Raw genomic sequence first — 8,182 nt, 5'->3', positions numbered from 1 at the left:
AAGCTAAAGCTATATATTAAAATGAGCCTCACTTAGAATACTCTCATAAAAGTTTTTTTTCTCTGCTTGTTCCTCCACTCCCCCACCCTCGTACTTGTACATACAGTACATGGCAGAGGTGAGTACACCCCTGTTCAATATCACTTAAATGTTATGTGATTCAAAATTTTATCACCTTACAGTAAATGCATTACCTCTAAGTTAAGCATTAGGATATTTGAGCTCAATGGAACAAAAGTTCATTATTTTTTTAAATTTATTTGTTTAATAGGTGGTATGTGCGAATTTTTCACTAATCGCAAAGTTGCCGCTTCAATACCGCGCCTCTCCATATGTGGAAGTGTCCTTGGGAAGACACTAATCCTGAAGTTGCAACCGATGGCAGGCAGTCATCTTGCATGGAGCTCTGTCGCCATGGGTGTGTGAATGTGTGTGCGAATGATAAACACACTGTAAGCACATTTACCATTTATGATGACAGACTTGGTTCTCTTCAGTATGTAGAATACCAAACTTCCAGAGAGATGTTGTGCCATTGTTCAGAGAGGATTGTTTCTAGTTGTTTTTTGTAGGAGAGGTTGTGTTGCTCTACCTTTCTCTTTGAAATCGTCCAAAGGTGTTATAGCCAGGTCAAAGTTTACACTTTTTTCTTCTTAAGAGTATTTATTAAATTGAGCCTCTCTTAGAATACACTCCTCTGTCTCATAAAAGAACAGTTTCTGCTCTCTGCTTGTTCCTTCACTCCCCCACCTTCGTCCCTGTGCTGAAGCGCATCCTCGTGTCATGTGGTCCTGTTGGAAACATTGACGTTTAAACACATGCTTTGCTGCAAGATAGTAAGAGCAGACTCTAATGATAAGTTTAAAATGGAAACATCTAACACAGGCCACAGAAATGGGCTCTATAAACCATATTATTAGGAAGCAATCTTACCACTGCGGAAAAGAGCTGACAAGTGTTTTTATCCAAATGTGCAACACATGGAGTTCACATACAGCTTCTTGTGGTCAAAGATTCACTAAAAGAAGGCCTGTGCTTCTCCTGGCCAAGAAAAGAAATACTAATATACAGTACAAGCTTGACTCGTAGTACTGTCATTGTGTTGCACATGTTGCTTTTTCTGCAAAATCTTCTGAAATTAGTTAAATTTGATTTAATAAATTAAAATATTTTACAACAATACATTTGACTATGTCAGACTTTAGAATAAAATTTAATCATAGTACATTGGTGAGGAATCTGAACAAAACATGTAGGAAACATTGGGAAAAATATTAACAACCATACAGCTCCAGTCTTGCTGGTTTGTACTGGTTTCAGCTGGACTACTGACAGTAAGGTGGAGTGTGATCTAGAAACATAAGAGAACTCCTTAAATCTTCTCTTTTGTATTAAAACAAAGTTATGAAGTGAAATAGGTGAGTTAATTGTTATTTTGATAATTTGTCAAATTATTAAACAAATTAACAACATAGCACCTGTATTTCAATTCCAATATCTTAGAAGTGCTTCGTTTTTTTCCCCCAAGTACTGCTCACCAGGAACCGCACACCTGCAGTGTATTTTAAAAACCAACTTTCCACTCCTAGAGATTCATTTTAATGTATTTAGATTTGTGTAATATAAATCCCAACATACAGTACACAGCAGCAGTGTTCTAATGTTAAGACAAAAACTAAAAAATTTAATTTATTATAGAAATAATCCAGTCGTCACAGTTGAAACTTCATGGAACAAAAGTTCAAAATTTCCTAAACTTATTTTTTCAATAGGTTATATATCTACTTTTAATCCTCCTTCATAAAGAGAATACCAACTCTCTGGATAGATATTTTGCCTTTGAGACTGATTGTTTCCAGTTATCATCATGCTGGGATATCTTTCTTCTGTTGACTATCTGCATATTGGGAGCGAATTTGTTTGCCACTATTTCAGTATATCTGCAAGAATTCATGGTACCGTCTATAAATGTCATTTCCTCAACACCTTTTGCAGTCAAGTAGCCCCATATTATCACACCTCCATGCTTCACTGATGGGACTGTACTTACACTCACTACAGTAGTCTCAGTCAGGTTCACATCTAACATGATGGATCCCATCTGAGCCAAAAAATGTATCTTGGTCTCATCTGACCAAAGAATGTGCTCCCAATATTCATTAGGCTCGTTTCTTGTACTTTAGCAACATTTTGTCTTGCAGTTTTGTGCCAGAGAGCACATTTATTTTATTGAACGCTGTCCATAGAGGTTAATGACGTGTCATAATAACTCTGATAGCCCCTGTATTAACTCTAAAACACTTGCTTGTTTGTTTTTTAAGGCTACGTGATGCAAGTGGTTTTAGGAGGACACTGATGCACCTCTGATTCGTGGTACTATGGCTTATTCTATACTTCCTGAAAATGGTTGGAATGGGCTTTGACAGAGTTTTGGATGGTTGGTACTCTTTCTGTGTCCTTTCCAATCTTTGTGAAGTCCCAGAGACACTTCTGTTCCCCTTTTTATTCTCTTCCACGTGGAGCCATGATGCATACTTGCAGATAGACACAGCCCATGGGTCCAAGCTGAGACAGTTCTGCTCTTCACAGGTCATTTTACAACCACCGTTTATGCATTTAGGCTAATTTGAAGACAACTGTGGAATTAGTTTTGTTTCAGGACACAAGTTTTCTAACTTGCAGATAGACACAGCCCACAGGAAACGTGATGCAGATGCATTTTTGAAAAAACAAACAAACAAACAAAAAAAACGTATGTACTAATGACTAAAATCATGTGACCACTGTGCTCTTAAATTTCAAACTGCTTTTACTGCAACTATAAGGAGAGGTGTTCAATGTGATGCAAACTATCGCTTTGCAATATTTATGTAAAGAGTTTTGCAATGTTTGTTGATTCATCCAAAACCTCTAAGCTGTTGTAGCAAACTAGCAACAGTTTCTCTAGTGTTTGAACATATTTTCGTTAGAGTCATATAACTTCAAGATAATCATGAGTGAATAAATTCTGAATTTGTCTTTGCCTCAGTTAGGACTTGTGTCTGGGCATTTAGTTTGTATGCCATTGTTGCACCTCTAAAATGTATTTACTTTTCCGTGTGAACACATTTGTTTTGTTATTACAACTACAGCTAACAAGTCTTAATCATTTACATGATAGCCTATTGATAGAATTGAGCTCTTTGCACCTGGTGGAGACTTGGACTTCAGTGTTTCTGAAATATTGCCTATGTCACAGCTTTTTAGGCTTAAGTAATGCATTTGGTGTCTGAAAAGACAACACGGACGTTAATACTATGGAAAACATTTAAGTTACAGACAGTTTTATTGTTGTTTTGTATGTGGATTAGAGGTTATAAAAAGGAATGTTTTTATGTTTATACCACCAGCTCTGCTTTATCTAACAGGATGGACAACAGGAAGCTGGATAACACTGAGAACGTGAGTGACTGGGAGCCTCCTCTACATCGGGGACCTCACGTCCACAGGAGGTTGACTAGGCAGGTCCCCCAGAAAGGAGCCTTCCAGACAGCATCAGAGATGGTACCTAGGGAGGCAGGATCTGAGAGGTTATTGGGTGGTGGTGTGGACAGGATGTTAGTAGACCAGATGTTAGCCGACACATTGGATAAATGCCCCTGGTGGCTGGAAACTGATCGTACCAACTCTAATGGCCTGTGGAGTTGACTTCAAACTAGCAGGTTGGCAGCAGACTAATTCTGGAGCTAGTGGGGAAATTGTAGACTGGGCAACTAGCTGAATGTGGAGCAGGCATAAAACTAGTGGACACTGGATAGCAACTGGCTGATTAAGGAGCTAGCCTGGGACAGGAAGGCTGGGAAATAGGAGTTAATATCCAAAATAACTCCACTGAGCCATGGCTTTTGCATAGCACTCCACAAACATATATGACTCTTTAGGGCTTTGGCCCGTTTCACAATGCATAGAAATGAACAACGGATTACAAATACTTGTAAGGGTCATCGTCCTCAAAAAGTATGTCTGCTGGCTCCATCTTCTTCTTCTTTCTTGGTACTGTCACAGTTTACAGAGGGAGTACCCAGGCAAAGATACAGACACAGAAAATAACCAGGTGAGCTACGACATACAAGGAACAACAACTGAAACCAAAACAGGGATGTGAGCTGGAGAGGGGTAACAGGCAAGCGAACGAAACAAAGAGCCAGGCTAACAACAGAAACTGAATACAGAAAACCAAGAACACAAACTCATAAGAGGCAAGGGAAAAACTTTATCGAATGGATGGGGCAAGCAGGAAAACCAGACGGCTTTTTCAGAGTCCGGAGGTTGTAGCGGGTAGCGAATGATCCAGGGTGGAGAACAGCGAGCAAGACAGGAAACTAGTCTGAACATGTATCAAAGTCGATGATTGGGAGAGAGTGAAGTCTGAGCCAGGGTTTTATTGTGTGTGGTAATTAGTGGCAGGTGAGCCAGTCTCTGCTCAGGTGTTCACACTTGCTGCTGGCAAGGCAGCAGCTCACCAAGACAGCAGAGAGAGGCAAAGGAGGAGCAGAAATTGGCAGCAAATCAGGGGCGAGGGCAAAAATCCTGGCAAGACTACTTCCACCAAGATAGAAATGTTGCATCATAAGGATAAAGGTGATAGCTTAGAACTACTCTGTACTGATTTTGCAGCGAGCCTTCTCATAAGATTTGTGCAACGATGCTACAAAAGCAATAGTATGCATGCTTGACAGGATACATAGACATGACCTACTCTATGTATTGTGTATCCAATCTTCTAGCAGCCTCGCAAAGTAGTAAAAGTAGGATAATAGCAACAACAGTACGTTTGTGGGTTTCTGAAGCTGCCTCTAAGCACAATGGAATGTAATCAAGGTTTAGGGGCACAAGTGGAAAAGTGCAAAATGCCCCGTACATAACGGAATCACTAGATCCCCTCACTGTGGGAGCTGATGTCAAACATGCTGGACCCTATCTGAGCTGAGCAAATACATCTAGGTGTTATCTGACCAAAGAATGTGCTTCCAATATTCATCAAGCTTCTTTTCATGTAGTTTTATCAAGTTTCAGCTTGTTATCTTGTACCCTGAACCTTTCAGTGTTTTTGTTTTATTTGTCATCCGTCTCTAGTTCACAATGCCACAAGATTTGATGTGATTTTAATGGCACGGGACAGTGTACCAGACCCACAAAGGTAAACTGTACATATTTTGAGGGGGAAAAAATGTACAACTATTTTACTGATACATGTATGACCCATCTTTCTTAGTCAGTGAGGAATTACACGTAAAAAAAAATTACATTGTATTTGTTGACTGATGATAAAATCTCTTTGAAATTGATGATGGTGAGTTATCTTTAAACGTTTTACTTGCTTTATGGGTATTGAGATGCCTCTTGAACAGACTTATTCAAAGAACCTTCCACCCATGGTTTATATATTAAAAAGCTCCATGTTGAGCATTTGGCTGCAGACAAATGTGTGGGGTGTGCCAGTCTATGTTAACAGCAGAGGAACAACGGAGCATTTCTAGTATCCTCCATGCTTTCACCTACATCTCATGCATTTAATGGACCTCCATTTGGACACACTGGACACACACACACACACACGCATGCACATAGCCACTGACCAACTTCTTACAGAAACAGAAGAGGTGGGAGCCCTGCCTTTGCACAGTGACTGTCTATATTTTATTCATGTTGGGCTCTCTGATTGTCACCACTGTGTAGTCTCACCATTTCTTGATGTGATTCATCCATTTTAACACACTTTTTAATAACAAGCAGCTGTTGCACATCTAGATTTTTGCACAATTCAGTAGATTACAACGGAGATAAGGACACTTAATTGAAACAAGTTTTTGTAGTGCAAAAACATGTGGATGCTTGTATGTGTGTGTGTAATTTTAAAATTATTATTATTACTACTACGTCTTCTGTCACAGCCTTTGCTCGTGTTCTTTTTGTGCAAACCATGCACAGGATCTCTGTTACCGTAGCTCTCTCTGATACTGTCTAGATGTTTTCTACCACCCCCTTCTTTATTGTACCAAGCGCACTAATTCTTCTTCTTCTTCTTCTTCTTCGCCCTCGCCCTTGCCCTTGCCCTTGCCCTCGCCCTCTTTTCACGCATTCCAGGAAGCTGAGGCAGCACAGGGTCAGCCACACTAATGCGCCCCTGGAGCAGAGAAGGTTAAGGGCCTTGCCCAGGACCTTCTGGTCCGTAGCCCTTCAGATTAGTAGCCCAACGTCTTTACCACTAAGCAACCACTACCCCATACAACATACAAGGTTACCTCACTACCTTAGTATTTGGATTTATTATTTCTTAGAAGTTTGTCTTCATTTTGTAGATTTAGTCATCATTTCTACACACTATTCATGGAAGCAGCTGCTGAGATGTTGGGTTGAAGATGCCTGCCATGCAAATCAGACATTGTATCTTGTTATAGCACAAGTTTGGGCCTTTTTTAAAAAGGTTTTTAATGGTTTGATCATTTTCAAATGCAGTTTATTGAGAAATTAATCTTTCTCTATTTCTGACTTTTCAAATAATTTTCAAATTCTGAGTTTTACTACAAGTAGGTACTAACCCCAATGCCCAGTAGGAGGGAGGAAAGAGACAGAGTGGAGCTGAACTGTGTTCGCCTGGCAGGCAATGAATAAAAAAACAACATTAAAGCTTTGGACACATAAGTCTAAAGGACACACACAGGCTGAGGCCGAGTGTCAGTTGTACACTGACACAGCAACATTACTATAACACAGCCTAACAGGGCAAGGACCGTGGGACAAGCTTTCTTTCTCTTTCTATCAATTATATACCACCAGTGCATGTCACTACATTTGGTTCTGCTCTCTCTTGTAGCTTGCAGCTTGCAGCTTGTGTTTTGTCCTCTCTGCATGTCTATCTGGCTGCAAGTTTCACATTTCTGATCTGAAGTTGCAGGCCTCACAACACCCTCAGTCTTTTTTGTATTCTTATATGCATTGTTTTTCTGTTGTCTATCTGCTATCCGTCTTCTCTCTCCCCTTCACCCAAAATGGTCCTCGCAAATGTCCACCCTCCCTGAACTGGACCTGCCAGAGGTTTCTTTGTGTCAAAGGACAGTCTTTTTTTCTCCACACTGTCACCAAACAGCTTGCTCAAAGGAAATCTTTTTGAATTGTTGGGTTTTTCTCTATATTCTAATATCGTAAGGTCTTGCTATGTGAAGTGACCTGAGATGACTTATATTGTGAATTGGTGCAATATGAATAAAACTGAACCGAACTAAATTAAACTCATGCTTTCCTGTAAGCTCTAAAGAGGGCACATCACTGAAACATCAGCTCAAAGAGCAAAGTGTACTCCACATATCGTCATTCTGACATACTCTTGCTTTCTTTCATGTTACTATATTTATTCTTTAAGTTTTACAAGACAACTTGAACAGCTGGCCATATGTTTCACACAGGTTTAAGCAAGAAACCAAACCAAAACCTGGGAAACATAACAGCAGATTACAGCTAACCCAGGAAGTTAATAATCTATGGATTTGTTTATTTGTTTGTTTTATGTGTTCATACAGCTTTGGTAATAATTTTAGTGTTTGACTTTGTCTTGCCTTCAAAATAATGTTGGCTAAGTTGGGTGTTTGTTCAGCAACTGTCTAATCGTCTAACTACTTGTGCTTTGTGTGCCATCTGACTTTTAATGATGTTACTGCAGCTCGATTAGTGCAATTTTACAAACTGAAACGATGGCCAGAATCACAACATATTTGATTAGACAGTTGACCAGAACTGTTCTTTAATACGTTTGAATTTTTGTTGTTGTTAGAGGATATAGTGCAGTTACTTGTGTGATGTGCCTTAACACATGATAATAATAATAATAGTCTACAGGTATAGTCAATAAATAGATATATTCCAAGCTAATCCTCATATTCCCAGTCCGATATTAGCTGGTCAGAGTGGTCCACACGAGCTAACTTCAAAACCTTATAATGGATAAACCTTCTCCTCCAGCAAGTCCCTGCCTGTAAGAAGCAGTCAGAGCAGGCTGTGGGTTTTCCCCTCCATGGCTGAGGGAGGAGGGGCAGGAGAGCACTCAGTTTGTTGTTCAAAGCCCAAGCTCGGCATATGCATTATAAATGAGCAGGGTTTTAAGGCACGTCTCTTCCTCCCTCTCGGTCTGTCTTTTTTTTTTTTT

The sequence above is a fragment of the Stegastes partitus genome, unplaced genomic scaffold (genome assembly GCF_000690725.1).
Source record: "Stegastes partitus isolate 25-593 unplaced genomic scaffold, Stegastes_partitus-1.0.2 Scaffold665, whole genome shotgun sequence".
In the NCBI taxonomy this organism is placed as follows: Eukaryota; Metazoa; Chordata; class Actinopteri; family Pomacentridae; genus Stegastes; species Stegastes partitus.
Note: the sequence above shows the minus strand (reverse complement) of the source record.